Here is a 15,096-nt window from a genome sequence, read left to right on the forward strand (position 1 = left end):
ACAGTAGGACATTTAAAAGGTGTTTCTGTACGGGCCTTCTGAAAGGGGGTGATTTGATAGACTGCCTGCCCGATCGCAGTATGATGTAATGCTATGACTATGCTATGACATTACTTTATACTGCAGGAGTGATCAAAGCATCACAAGTTGTTGTCCCCTCAGGGTAATGAAAAAAAAAGTAAGAACAAGAACAATAAAGTTTTACTAATTATTAGAGATGAGCGAACGTACTCATCCGAGCTTGATGCTCGTTCGAGTATTAGGGTGTTCGAGATGCTCGTTACTCGAGACGAGCACCACGCGATGTTCGAGTTACTTTCACTTTCATCTCTGAGACATTTGCGCGCTTTTCTGGCCAATAGAAAGACATGGAAGGCATTACAACTTCCTCCTGTGACGTTCCAGCCCTATACCACCCCCCTGCAGTGAGTGGCTGGGGAGATCAGGTGACACCCGAGTATTAAAATCTGCCCCTCCCGCGGCTCGCCACAGATGCATTCTGACAGAGATCAGGGAAAGTGCTGCTGATGCTGCTGCTGCTATAGGGAGAGGGTTAGGTGTAATATTAGGCTTCAAGAACCCCAACGGTCCTTCTTAGGGCCACATCTGACTGTGTGCAGTACTGTTGAGGCTGCTTTTAGCAGTGTTGCACTTTTTTTTTTTTTTGTATATCGGGCGTGCAGAGCATTGCGTCCTCAGTCTGCAGTCATTGTACATAGTTTAGGGCCAGTACTGGTGAGGCAAGGAAAGAGATATACTGTCTATATAGGCAGTGGGCTTTTTCAAACAAATTTGGGAAAAATACTATCTTTGGGCTGCCTGTGATCGTCTTGAGTGTACTGCGTCTCTGCTGGGGGTAGTAGTCCTAATTATTACGCAGCTAAGTGTTACAGCAGGCTTGCGCAAAATTCTTTCCTGGCTCTGCGTTGCCCGTTGCATCACCTCCGTCATCCCGTCCAGAGGGAAACAGTCTGCAGAAATTTTACATAGTATAGGGCCAGTACTGGTGAGGCAGGGAAAGTGGGAAAGGTGAAAGAGATATACTGTCTATATAGGCAGTGGGCTTTTTCAAACAAATTTGGGAAAAATACTATCTTTGGGCTGCCTGTGACCGTCTTGAGTGTACTGCATCTCTGCTGGGGGTAGTAGTCCTAATTATTACGCAGCTAAGTGTTACAGCAGGCTTGCGCAAAATTGTTTCCTGGCTCTGCGTTGCCTGTTACATCACCACCGTCATCCCGTCCAGAGGGAAACAGTATACATATATACGCTGCCTACAGTATCTGTCTGCTGTCTCAGCTCAGCCTTTAAAAAAATAGAAGCAAAATACTTAAGGCCTACTAGTGGCCTTTGGACACTTGACTGCTTCTGCGCTGTGAATTCCACTAGCTCAGTCATACGCACCTACGTCTCACTACAGGCTTGCGCAAAATTCTTTCCTGGCTCTGCTGTGCGTTCCGTAAGCGAAGTCAGCCTCCAACCACAGGCCAATAAGTGGCACATTTAATTACAGCGTTCTGTTTCTGAACTACTGGTAATACACCATGCTGAGGGGTAGGGGTAGGCCTAGAGGACGTGGACGCGGGCGAGGACGCGGAGGCCCAAGTCAGGGTGTGGGCACAGGCCGAGCTCCTGATCCAGGTGTATCGCAGCCGACTGCTGCGGGATTAGGAGAGAGGCACGTTTCTGGCGTCCCCAGATTAATCTCACAATTAATGGGTCCACGCGGTAGACCTTTATTAGAAAATGAGCAGTGTGAGCAGGTCCTGTCGTGGATGGCAGAAAGTGCATCCAGCAATCTATCGACCACCCAGAGTTCTACGCCGTCCACTGCTGTAACTCTGAATCCTCTGGCTGCTGTTCCTCCTTCCTCCCAGCCTCCTCACTCCATTACAATGACACATTCTGAGGAGCAGGCAGACTCCCAGGAACTGTTCTCGGGCCCCTGCCAGAATGGCCAGCAATGGTTCCTCTCCCACCGGAGGAGTTTATCGTGACCGATGCCCAACCTTTGGAAAGTTCCCGGGGGATGAGGCTGGGGACTTCCGGTAACTGTCTCAAGAGCTTTCAGTGGGTGAGGAGGAGGACAACGATGAGACACAGTTGTCTAACACTCAGGTAGTAGTAATTGCAGTAAGTCCGAGGGAGGAGCGCACAGAGGATTCGGAGGAAGAGCAGCTGGACGATGAGGTGACTGACCCCACCTGGTTTGCTACTCCTACTGAGGACAGCTCTTCAGTGGGGGAGGCAAGTGCAGCAGCAGGGCAGGTTGGAAGAGGCAGAGCGGTGGCCAGGGGTAGAGGCAGGGCCAGACCGAATAATCCACCAACTGTTTCCCAAAGCGCCCCCTCGCGCCATGCCACCCTGCAGAGGCGGAGGTGCTCAAAGGTCTGGCAGTTTTTCACTGAGAGTGCAGACGACCGACGAACTGTGGTGTGCAAGGTTTGTCGCGCCAAGATCAGCCGTGGAGCCACCACCACCAGCCTCACCACCACCAGCATGCGCAGACATATGATGGCCAAGCACCCCACAAGGTGGGAAGAAGGCCATTCACCGCCTCCGGTTTGCACCACTGCCTCTCCCCCTGTGCCCCAACCTGCACTGAGATCCAACCCCCCTCTCAGGACACAGGCACTACCGTCTCCCGGCCTGCACCCACACCCTCACCTCCGCTGTCCTCGGCCCCATCCACCAATGTCTCTCAGCGCACCGTCCAGCAGTCACTAGCACAAGTGTTTGAGCGCAAGCGCAAGTACGCAGCCACGCAACCGCACGCTCAAGCGTTAAACATGCACATAGCCAAATTGATCAGCCTGGAGATGCTGCCATATAGGCTTGTGGAAACGGAGGCTTAAAAAAACATGATGGCGGCGACGGCCCCGCGCTACTCGGTTCCCAGTCGCCACTACTTTTCCCGATGTGCCGTCCCAGCCCTGCACGACCACGTCTCCCGCAACATTGTTCGTGCCCTCACCAACGCGGTTACTGCCAAGGTCCACTTAACAACGGACATGTGGACAAGCACAGGCGGGCAGGGCCACTATATCTTCCTGACGGCACATTGGGTGAATTAAGTGGAGGCTGGGACGAGTCAGAGCCTGGCACCGCTCACGTCCTACCCACCCACAGAATTGCGGGCCCCAGCTCGGTGCTGGTATCTGCGGCGGTGTATGCTTCCTCCACTAAACCACCCTCCTTCTCCTCCTCCTATGCAACTTCTGTCTCGCAACCAAGATGTGTCAGCAGCAGCACGTCGCCTGCAGTCGGTGTCGCGCGGCGTGGCAGCACAGCGGTGGGCAAGCGTCAGCAGGCCGTGCTGAAACTACTCAGCTTAGGAGAGAAGAGGCACACGGCCCACGAACTGCTGCAGGGTCTGACAGAGCAGACCGACCGCTGGCTTTCGCCGCTGAGCCTCCAACCGGGCATGGTCGTGTGTGACAACGGCCGTAACCTGGTGGCGGCTCTGCAGCTCGGCAGCCTCACGCATGTGCCATGCCTGGCCCACGTCTTTAATTTGGTGGTTCAGCATTTTCTGAAAAGCTACCCACGCTTGTCAGACCTGCTCGGAAAGGTGCGCCGGCTCTGCGCACATTTCCGCAAGTCCAAGACGGACGCTGCCACCCTGCGCACCCTGCAACATCGGTTTAATCTGCCAGTGCACCGACTGCTGTGCAATGTGCCCACACGGTGGAACTCTACGCTCCACATGTTGGCCAGGCTCTATGAGCAGCGTAGAGCTATAGTGGAATACAAACTCCAACATGGGCGGCGTAGTGGGAGTCAGCCTCCTCAATTCTTTACAGAAGAGAGGGCCTGGTTGGCAGACATCTGCCAGGTCCTTGGAAACTTTGAGGAGTCTACCCAGATGGTGAGCAGCGATGCTGCAATCATTAGCGTCACCATTCCTCTACTATGCCTCTTGAGAAGTTCCCTGCAAAGCATAAAGGCAGACGCTTTGCGCTCTGAAACGGAGGCGGGTGAAGACAGTATGTCGCTGGATAGTCAGAGCACCCTCATGTCTATATCTCAGCGCGTTGAGGAGGAGGAGGAGGGGGAGGAGCATAAGCAGGAGGGGGAAGAGACAGCTTGGCCCACTGCTGAGGGTACCCATGCTGCTTGCCTGTCATCATTTCAGCGTGTATGGCCTGAGGAGGAGGAGGATCCTGAAAGTGATCTTCCGAGTGAGGACAGCCATGTGTTGCGTACAGGTACCCTGGCACACATGGCTGACTTCATGTTAGGATGCCTTTCTCGTGACCCTCGCGTTACACGCATTCTGGCCACTACGGATTACTGGGTGTACACACTACTCGACCCACGGTATAAGGAGAACCTTTCCACTCTCATACCTGAAGAGGAAAGGGTTTCGAGATTGATGCTATACCACAGGACTCTGGCAGACAAACTGATGGTAAAATTCCCATCCGACAGCACTAGTGGCAGAAGGAGCAGTTCTGAGGGCCAGGCAGCAGGGGAGGCGCGGAGATCAGGCAGCATGTACAGCACAGGCAGGGGAACACTGTCCAAGGCCTTTGACAGCTTTATGGCTCCCCAGCAAGACTGTGTCACCGCTCCCCAGTCAAGGCTGAGTCGGCGGGAGCACTGTAAAAGGATGGTGAGGGAGTACGTAGCCGATCGCACGACCGTCCTCCGTGACGCCTCTGCCCCCTACAACTACTAGGTGTCGAAGCTGGACACGTGGCCTGAACTCGCGCTGTATGCCCTGGAGGTGCTTGCTTGTCCTGCGGCTAGCGTCTTGTCAGAGAGGGTGTTTAGTGCGGCTGGGGGAATCATCACGGATAAGCGTACCCGCCTGTCAACCGACAGTGCCGACAGGCTTACAATCATAAAGATGAATAAAGCCTGGATTTCCCCAGACTTCTCTTCTCCACCAGCGGACAGCAGCGATACCTAAACAATATGTAGGCTGCACCCGCGGATGGAAGCATCGTTCTCTATCACCATCAAAAACGGGGACCTTTTAGCTTCATCAATTTGTGTATTATATTCCTCCTCCTCCTCCTGCTCCTCCTCCTGAAACCTCACATAATCACGCCGAATGGGCAATTTTTCTTAGGCCTACAAGGCTCAGTCATATAACTTTTGTAAACAATGTTTATACGTTTCAATTCTCAATTCAATAAAGCGTTGAAACTTGCACCTGAACCAATTTTTATTTTAACTGGGCTGCCTACAGGCCTAGTTACAAATTAAGCCACATTAACCAAAGCGATTAATGGGATTCACCTGCCCTCTTGGTTGGGCATGGGCAATTTTTCTGAAGTACATTTGTACTGTGGGTACACCAATTTTTTTGGGCCCTCGCCTACATTGTAATCCTAGTAAATTTTTAGCCCACCTGCATTAAAGCTGACGTTACCTCAGCTGTGCTGGGAACTGCAATGGGATATATTTATGTACCACCGGTGGGTTCCAGGGAGCCACCCATGCTGTGGGTCCACAGGGACTTCACATTAGGGATTTGTACCTGCCAGTGTGTATGTATTAAAAACCCCGGTCATGCTGGGGCATGCAGTGTGGGCCGAAGCCCACCTGCGTTTAATCGGACGTTACCTCAGCTGTGATGGGCAATGCAATGGGATATATTTATGTACCGCCGGTGGCTTCCTGGGACCCACCCATGCTGTCGGTCCACACGGAGTTGTAACTCCATGTGTCCACTTCTAAAGAACCCCAGTCTGACTGGGGCATGCAGTGTGGGCCGAAGCCCACCTGCATTGAACCTGACGTTACCTCAGCTGTGATGGGCAATGCAATGGGATATATTTATGTACCGCCAGTGGCTTCCTGGGACCCACCCATGCTGTCGGTCCACACGGAGTTGTAAATCCATGTGTCCACTTCTAAAGAACCCCAGTCTGACTGGGGCATGCAGTGTGGGCCGAAGCCCCCCTGCATTGAACCTGATGTTACCACAGCTGTGATGGGCAATGCAATGGGATATATTTATGTACCGCCGGTGGCTTCCTGGGACCCACCCATGCTGTCGGTCCACACGGAGTTGTAACTCCATGTGTCCAATTCTAAAGAACCCCAGTCTGACTGGGGCATGCAGTGTGGGCCGAAGCCCACCTGCATTAAACCTGACGTTACCTCAGCTGTGATGGGCACTGCAATGGGATATATTTATGTACCGCCGGTGGCTTCCTGGCACCCACCCATGCTGTCGGTCCACACGGAGTTGTAACTCCATGTGTCCAATTCTAAAGAACCCCAGTCTGACTGGGGCATGCAGTGTGGGCCGAAGCCCACCTGCATTAAACCTGACGTTACCTCAGCTGTGATGGGCACTGCAATGGGATATATTTATGTACCGCCGGTGGCTTCCTGGCACCCACCCATGCTGTCGGTCCACACGGAGTTGTAACTGCATGTGTCCACTTCTAAAGAACCCCAGTCTGACTAGGGCATGCAGTGTGGGCCGAAGACCACCTGCATTTAATCGGACGTTACCTCAGCTGTGCTGCGCACTGCAATGGGATACATTTATGTACAGCCGGTGGGTTCCAGGGAGCCACCCATGCTGTGGGTGCACACGGAATTCCCATTGCGGAGTTGTACCTGCCTGTGACTATTTATAAAAAAACCTGGTCTGACTGGGGCATGCAGACACCTTGACAGAATGAATAGTGTGTGGCACATGGGTTCGCCATTGCTATGCCCACGTTTGCAGCTCCTGATGGAGGTGGCACAGGATTGGATTTCTCATTGCTTCTATACATCATTATGGGTTATCACCCCACCCCTTTTAAAGAGGGTCGCTGCCTGGCCCTGCCAACCCTCTGCAGTGTGTGCCTGCGGTTCCTCCTCATGGCAGACGCACTTATAAATAGACATGAGCGTGATGTGGCTATGAGGCCAGCATGTGGCATGAGGGCAGCTGAAGGCTGCGCAGGGACACTTTGGTGTGCGCTGTGGACACTGGGTCGTACGGGGGGGGGGGTTGGGCAGCATGTAACCCAGGAGAAGTGGCAACGGAGTGTCATGCAGGCAGTGATTGTGCTTTGTTGGAGGTAGTGTGGTGCTTAGCTAAGGTATGCCTTGCTAATGAGGGTTTTTCAGAAGTAAAAATTGTTGGGAGGGGGGGGGCACTCTTGCCGCTATTGTGGCTTAATAGTGGGACCTGGGAACTTGAGATGCAGCCCAACATGTAGCCCCTCGCCTGCCCTATCCGTTGCTGTGTCGTTCCCATCACTTTCTTGAATTGCCCAGATTTTCACAAAGGAAAACATTAGCGAGCATCGGCGATATACAAAAATGCTCGAGTCGCCCATTGACTTCAATGGGGTTCGTTACTCGAAACAAACCCTCGAGCATCGCGAAAATTTTGTCTCGAGTAACGAGCACCCGAGCATTTTGGTGCTCGCTCATCTCTACTAATTATTACAAAAAAAGTAACAAAAGTTTTAAAAAAACCTTTTTGCCATGTTTAAAATTAAAAAAACTAAATAAGAAAACAAAAATGCATAATTGGTATCACTGTGTCCCTAAAATTCCAATCTATGAAAGTAACACATTATGTACCCTGCATGATGAACGTCATCATAAAAAAATAAAGAACGCCAAAAATGTACTTTTTTGGTCTCCCTGTCTCCAAGAAAAAAATGTATTAAAAAACGAACAAAAACTTGTATGTTACCAAAATGGTACCAGCGTAAACTACAGGATATCCCGCAAAAAAATGAGCCCCTGCACAACTATGTCAACAGAAAAATAGAAAAGTTATTGTGCTCAATAGATGGTGGCAAAAAATAATTGAAAAAATTAAATAGCGTTTAAAAAAAAATAAAAGTAGCACAGCGAAAAAAATATTAAAAGTATTAATCGTACTGACCCAGAGAATAAAGTTATCATGTCATTTTTTTTTTGCAGTGTGTGCGCCATAGAACCAAGACACATCGAAAGATAGAGAAATTTCGTTGTTTTTTTCACTTTACTCCACTTCGAATTGAAAAAAAGTGTTTCAGTACATTATATGCTACATTAAATAGTACCATTGAAAAATACAACTCGTCCTGCAAAAAACAAGCCCTCATACAGCGATGTCAATTAATAAATAAATGAATTACAATGAATTACAATTTTTTAAAAGGCGGGGAGGAAAAAACGAAAAAAAAAGGGCCATGTCCTTTAAGGGTTAACCCCACTGGAGCAGGTTCTATATTTTTTTCATTTTACCATACACACTTTCCAAAAAACATAACTTTTTTTATATTTTCAGGCAAGATAGCTACATGAGGGTTTGTTTCCTTGAGGGATAAGTTGTGTACGTCAGTGGTACTATTATGGGCTCCTGTCCACAAGTTCATTGTGTTATTCACAGCGATAATCTGGCTGCGGGTAACACAGTGCACGCTTTCCATTGTGTTGCTATGGAAAGCACAGCCCCTATGTCCACAAGCAAAGAATCATAGCGATTCTCCGGTTGCGGGATTCAAATCGCGGCATGTCGCGATTCGCCGCGATTCTCTGCAGTGAGCCTATCTGTCAGATAGGCTCACCGCAGAGAAATGACAACTCTCCCCTCCCCCCCCCCCTGCTCCCCCGTGGTGGAATATCGCTAGCGATATTTCGTCACGCCCGTGGACAGCGGAACTTAGCGTATTAACTAATGTATTGAAAAATGTACAAAAAAGTTGAAATGGAAAAACAAATGCAATTTTCCTTTTTTTGGTGGGCTTGGGGTTGTTTTTATGGAGTTGTCGGTGCATTAAAAATGACATGTTATCTTTATTCTGTGAGTCAGTACACATTATAGTGATACCAAATTTATATAAAAAAATAAAATACCTTTTTTTAAAGAAAAAAATATTGCATTCTATCGCCAACTTTTGACCCCATAATTTTTTTATTTTTCCATCAATGTAGCTGTATGGGGTCTTTTATGAAAAAGGAGTTTAAGTACAATACATAAGGGACAACAAATGTACTAAACATGAACTAAATGAGTGGCAGACTGATATAGATGGAAGCCCCTACCTGGGAAAGCTTACGATCTACAAGTGGAGGGTGAAGGAGACAGTAGGTGAGGGTAGAGACAGCTCTAGGCTTTTCTGAAGAGCTGGGTTTTCAGGTTGCCTTTGAAGATGGAGGAGAGTCTGATCAATTGTGGTAGAGACCCCCTAGTGTTGGGGATGCATGGGAGAAATCATGGAGATGCTTGTGTGTGGAGCAGACAAGAGGAAAAAAGGCAGTCTTGTGAAAAGATAACGTGTTGGGAGGTTAGGTCAGCGATGTATGCAGGGGACAAGTTGTAGACAGTCTTGTATGTTATTGATAAGTTTGAATCAAAATTGTTGGAAAGTAGATAGCTAGTAAAAGGATTGGCAGGAGGTAGAGTAGGACAATTCAGTCCTCATCTGACCATGCTGCTTATCACATCTCTGCATGGAGCAGAGTCGGACTGATTCTACGGTTTTGGACCCTCTATTCTCCAAGCGTCGTGAGTGTATCTCATCTGGATACATGGACCCAATATGTTTTTCCCCCAATAACTCTCCCTAATGTTCGCTTTAACTTTTGGTAAAAGTTATTTTTGCTGGAATTTCTCTAGGATGTTTTATTGTAGATATCTTACAGGGATGTTGTCTATTGATCTATTTATGTATGAGATTGTGGGTATTTAAAATTTATTATTTCTTATGGCAACGTATATCTGAGATGGCTTTACGATCTGTGGATCTACATCTCCTAGTAATACCTTTATCTATAAGGACTTAGGAATTTAAATGTTATTCTTTTTGATGGGAACGTCTATTTGAGGTGGCATTATGATTTAAGTATAAGTGACTGTATTTAGTAACTGTGTCAATGATCCTCAGCTTGGGTCCCAGACGAGCTAAAGTAATTTTTTGGTGACATGCATAGGATGGTTCAGATAACTGGACTGACTGTCATAGATTAGAGTGTATTATGGTTATATGTGAATATTGTTCCTTCCTTAAAACAAGGTCATCCTGAGATACTGGAAATATTCTGATTGATTCTACTCTGCATATGTTTTTAGCTATCCTCTTATAGCAATCTACTTATATGGTATATTTAAAAAAAGACCACTGATTTTCTTTCTTTACATTTCAAGTTCTCTTTGCTTGTTTTTTTCTTCTTTGTTCTGTTTCTTCTTTCTTTGTCCCTTAATGTAAAGCTTATTAAGGATATATAGGGTGAGATTCTAGCACAGGGTTGCCCCTTTCAGGTTGGGTGCTCCATAGTGTTAGCAAATAACATACGGCACTATAATTCTCTTCCCGTTCCAATACATACTTTTTTCTATATATTTTTTCTGGTCCCTCCCCTCCTGGAGATTTTAAATTATTTAATAAAAGTAATGTTTTACCTTGATAATATAGCACTGACTTCTGTGATTCACGATTAATCTTTGCTGTATGACAAATTATCTTCCTTCCATGGGATTATTTCTTGGGTTCTCTAATATAGAAGGGAGAGGAGTAATAAGGAGAGAGGGCAGCAAATGAGTTGAGGATGGACTGGATGGGTGCACGTGTGTTAGACCGGAGGCCACATCGAAGGATGTAGAAGGAAATAGTCTAGGTGTAAGATAAGGCCATGTAGTGGTATTTTTGCTGACTTGAGGTTAAAAGAGCAGATTTAAGAAATCCTTTTGCAGTAAAGGCAGCAGGAGGAGGTATGGGCTTGCATGTATGGTTTGTACAGTTTTACACCCTTCTGATATAAAAAAAAAAGTGTTAGAAAATATTTTTAGCTTTTAGTATATTTTATGTCCAATGTGATGTTAAATACTCTTGTATAAAGAAGACAACAGTATAATAGAGGTGATACATTTATTGGCTAACCAGTAAAGCTATCACCTCTATAATACTTTCATCTTTTTTATATAAGAATATTTAACACCCTGCTGATTTTTTTTGGCCAACATTGCACCTCGTTACTTTTTCTGTACATCATTAATTTTATGCTAAAATTATTCTCCTTAAAGGGAAAATCTCAGACAAATTTTCCTGACTATTACAATGGAACTACTAAGGCCATGTAATATATTGAGGTCATAATTTCTAGCACTCTAGGTTTCAGAAATGAAGGTCTGAACATTGTGTTACAGTCAATGATTTTCCATGACTCTACTATTGATAACCTAGCCTCATGATAAGTCATCATTATCAGATCAGAGGGAGGAGGGGGTTTCAACCATCCTGCTGGTCAGCAGTTTTTCAACTGAGCGTACAGTTCCATTCTCGTTACTACCCAGTGTATGGAGCTGTGCTATGTCTGGCACATAATGGCTTGGAAAAGTAGCTGATCTTTAGGGGTACCTAGTGTTTGACCCCTGCCTATCTGAGACTAACCCTGAAAATGCTATAGGTCATCAACAGCATAGTCCCCTAAAACACCATAAATTACAGACTTTAACCCCTTAAGATGCGGCCCCTTTTCCCCATTTTCGTTTTTTCCTTCCCACTTTTAAAAAATCATATCTCTTATTTATCCATCGATGTAAATGTCTGCGAGTTGTTGTTTGTGGGACAAGTTGGATTTTTCAATGGTACTATTTAATCTACTATATAGTGTACTGAAACATTCCGCCATCTTTGTATGTGTCTTATTTCTATAGTGTACACACTGCAACAAAAATAACATGATAACTTTATTCTGTGGTTAAGTACGATTACTACAATACCAAATGTATAGAGTCTATTTTTTTGCTGTGCTACTTTTATTTTTTTTTAGACATTTAATTTTTTTAAATTATTTTCGGTCGCCATCTTCTGACAGCTATAACCTTTTTATTTTTCCATCGACATAGTTGGGCAAGGGTTCATTTTGTGTGGGACATCCTGTAGTTTCCGTTCGTTTCATTTTGTAATGCATATGCCTTTGATCGCTTTGTATTACATTTTTTCTTATAGATGTGCATTCTTAATTTTTTTTTCTGGCAACATTCACCGTGTGGGGTAAATAATGCATTACTTTGATAGATTGGACTTTTACGGATGCAGCGATACCAAATATGTATTTTTGTTTTATGATTTAGATTATTTTAATATACATATGGCAAAAGGTTTTTTTTACCTCTATTACTTTTTTTTTAATTATTAAAACTTTTTTAAAAGTATTTTTACTTTTCTTTAGTCTCCAGAGGAAACAAGAACTTGTGATGCTTTGAGTGCTCCTGTAGTATGATGTAATGCCACAGCATTACATCATATCATGATCTGACAGGCATACTATCAAGCCATGCCACAGGCATGGCTTGATAGGCATGCTGCTAAGACAGCCCTGAGGCCTTTCAGAAGGCACCTGGCTGCCATGACACCCACATGACAACCCACAGTCTTATCGCGGGGGCAGTGCAGGACCCCCAAACATTGGTCTGGGCATTTAAATGCTGCTGTCAGAATTAATGGCAGCACTTAAAGGGTTAACAGCTCCGATGATCAGCGCGGAGCTGTTGCGGGTGGGTGTCAGCTGTAAGAAGCATCTGGCACCCACATTGTGCGGAGAGAGATTGCCCCGCAATCTCCGCCTATACATACCCGAACCAGCAGGACGTAACTGTACTTCCTGCAGTGTTAAAGCATTAAAGGAAACCTGTAACATCTTAACAGCACCATAAACTAATTTATGGTGCTATTAGGGGACATGACAGGGAGCCGGATGAGGTATTTTTTATATTCACCTGCTCCTATGATCCAGTGCTGTCACCACTGAAGTAGGTGCGTGGCATGAAAATTCATCTCTTTTCAAATTCCCATATGTGCTTTCCCACATACTGAGTTGAAAACATAGTGTTTGAGCTAGAAAGGGTGTCAACATTTCATCAACATTCTTCATTTTGTATTTACATAAATATATAAAAGTAATTTAAAGCATATGGTTAGAGATGAGCGAGCACCAAAATGCTCGGGTGCTCGTTACTCGAGACGAAATTATCGCGATGCTCGAGGGTTCGTTTCGAGTAACGAACCCCATTGAAGTCAATGGGCGACTCGAGCATTTTTGTATATCGCCGATGCTCGCTAAGGTTTCCATTTGTGAAAATCGGGGCAATTCAAGAAAGTGATGGGAACGACACAGAAACGGATAGGGCAGGCGAGGGGCTACATGTTGAGCTGCATCTCAAGTTCCCAGGTCCCACTATTAAGCCACAATAGCGGCAAGAGTGGCCCCCCCCAACAACTTTTACTTCTGAAAAGCCCTCATTAGCAATGCATACCTTAGCTAAGCACCACACTACCTCCAACAAAGCACAATCACTGCCTGCATGACACTCCGCTGTCACTTCTCCTGGGTTACATGCTGCCCAACCCCCCCCCCCCCCCCTGCACGACCCAGTGTCCACAGCGCACACCAAATTGTCCCTGCGCAGCCTTCAGCTGCCCTCAGGCCACGCCACACTCATGTCTATTTATAAGTGCGTCTGCCATGAGGAGGAACCGCAGGCACACACTGCAGAGGGTTGGCACGGCTAGGCAGCGACCCTCTTTAAAAGGGGTGGGGCGATAGCCCACAATGCTGTACGGAAGCAATGAGAAATATAATCCTGTGCCACCGCCATCAGGAGCTGCACACGTGGGCATAGCAATGGGGAACCTATGTGCCACACACTATTCATTCTGTCAAGGTGTCTGCATGCCCCAGTCAGACCGCGGTTTTTTATAAATAGTCACAGGCAGGTACAACTCCGCAATGGGAATTCCGTGTGCACCCACAGCATGGGTGGCTCCCTGGAACCCACCGGCTGTACATTAATGTATCCCATTGCAGTGCCCATCACAGCTGAAGTAACGTCCGATTAAATGCAGGTGGGCTTCGGCCCACACTGCATGCCCCAACCTGACCAGGATTTTTAATTCATAGATACAGGCAGGTACAACTCCCTATTGTGAAGTCCCTGTGGACCGACAGCATGGGTGGGTGCCAGGAAGCCACCGGCGGCACATAAATATATCCCATAGCATTGCCCATCACAGCTGAGGTAATGTCATGTTAAATGCAGGTGGGCTTCGGCCCACACTGCATGCCCCAGTCAGACTGGGTTTCTTTAGAAGTGGACACATGTAGTTACAACTCCGTGTGGACCGACAGCATGGGTAGCTCCCTGGAACCCACCGGCGGTACATAAATATATCCCATTGCAGTGCCCAGCACAGCTGATGTAACGTCAGCTGTAATGCAGGTGGGCAAAAAATTAATTGGATTACACTGTAGGCGAGGGCCCCAAAAGATTGGTGTACCAACAGTACTAATGTACCTCAGAAAAATTGCCCATGCCCAACCAAGAGGGCAGGTGAAACCCATTAATCGCTTTGGTTAATGTGCCTTAATTGGTAACTAGGCCTGGAGGCAGCCCAGTTAAAATAAAAATTGGTTCAGGTGCAAGTTTCAACACTTTAATGAGCATTGAAACGTATACAAATTGTTTACAAAAATTATATGACTGAGCCTTGTGGGCCTAAGAAAAATTGCCCGTTCGGCGTGATTACGTCAGGTTTCAGGAGGAGGAGGAGGAGGAGGAGGAATATTATACACAGATTGATGAAGCTAAAAGGTCCACGTTTTTGATGGTGATAGAGAAAAATGCTTCCATCCGCGGGTGCAGCCGACGTATTGCTTAAGTATCGCTGCTGTCCGCTGGTGAAGAAGAAAAGTCTGGGGAAATCCAGGCTTTGTTCATCTTGATGAGTGTAAGCCTGTCGGCACTGTCGGTTGACAGGCGGGTACGCTTATCCGTGATGATTCCCCAGCCACACTAAACACCCTCTCTGACAAGACGTTAGCCGCAGGACAAGCAAGCACCTCCAGGGCATACAGCGCGAGTTCAGGCCACGTGTCCAGCTTCGACACCCAGTAGTTGTAGGGGGCAGAGGCGTCACCGAGGACGGTCGTGCGATCGGCTACGTAGTCCCTCACCATCCTTTTACAGTGCTCCCGCCAACTCAGCCTTGACTGGGGAGCGGTGACACAGTCTTGCTGGGGAGCCATAAAGCTGGCAAAGGCCTTGGAGAATGTTCCCCTGCCTGCGCTGTACATGCTGCCTGATCTCTGCGCCTCCCCTTCTACCTGGCCCTCGGAACTGCGCCTTCTGCCACTAGCGCT

The sequence above is a fragment of the Eleutherodactylus coqui genome, chromosome 4, assembly GCF_035609145.1.
Source record: "Eleutherodactylus coqui strain aEleCoq1 chromosome 4, aEleCoq1.hap1, whole genome shotgun sequence".
Classification (NCBI taxonomy): Eukaryota; Metazoa; Chordata; class Amphibia; order Anura; family Eleutherodactylidae; genus Eleutherodactylus; species Eleutherodactylus coqui.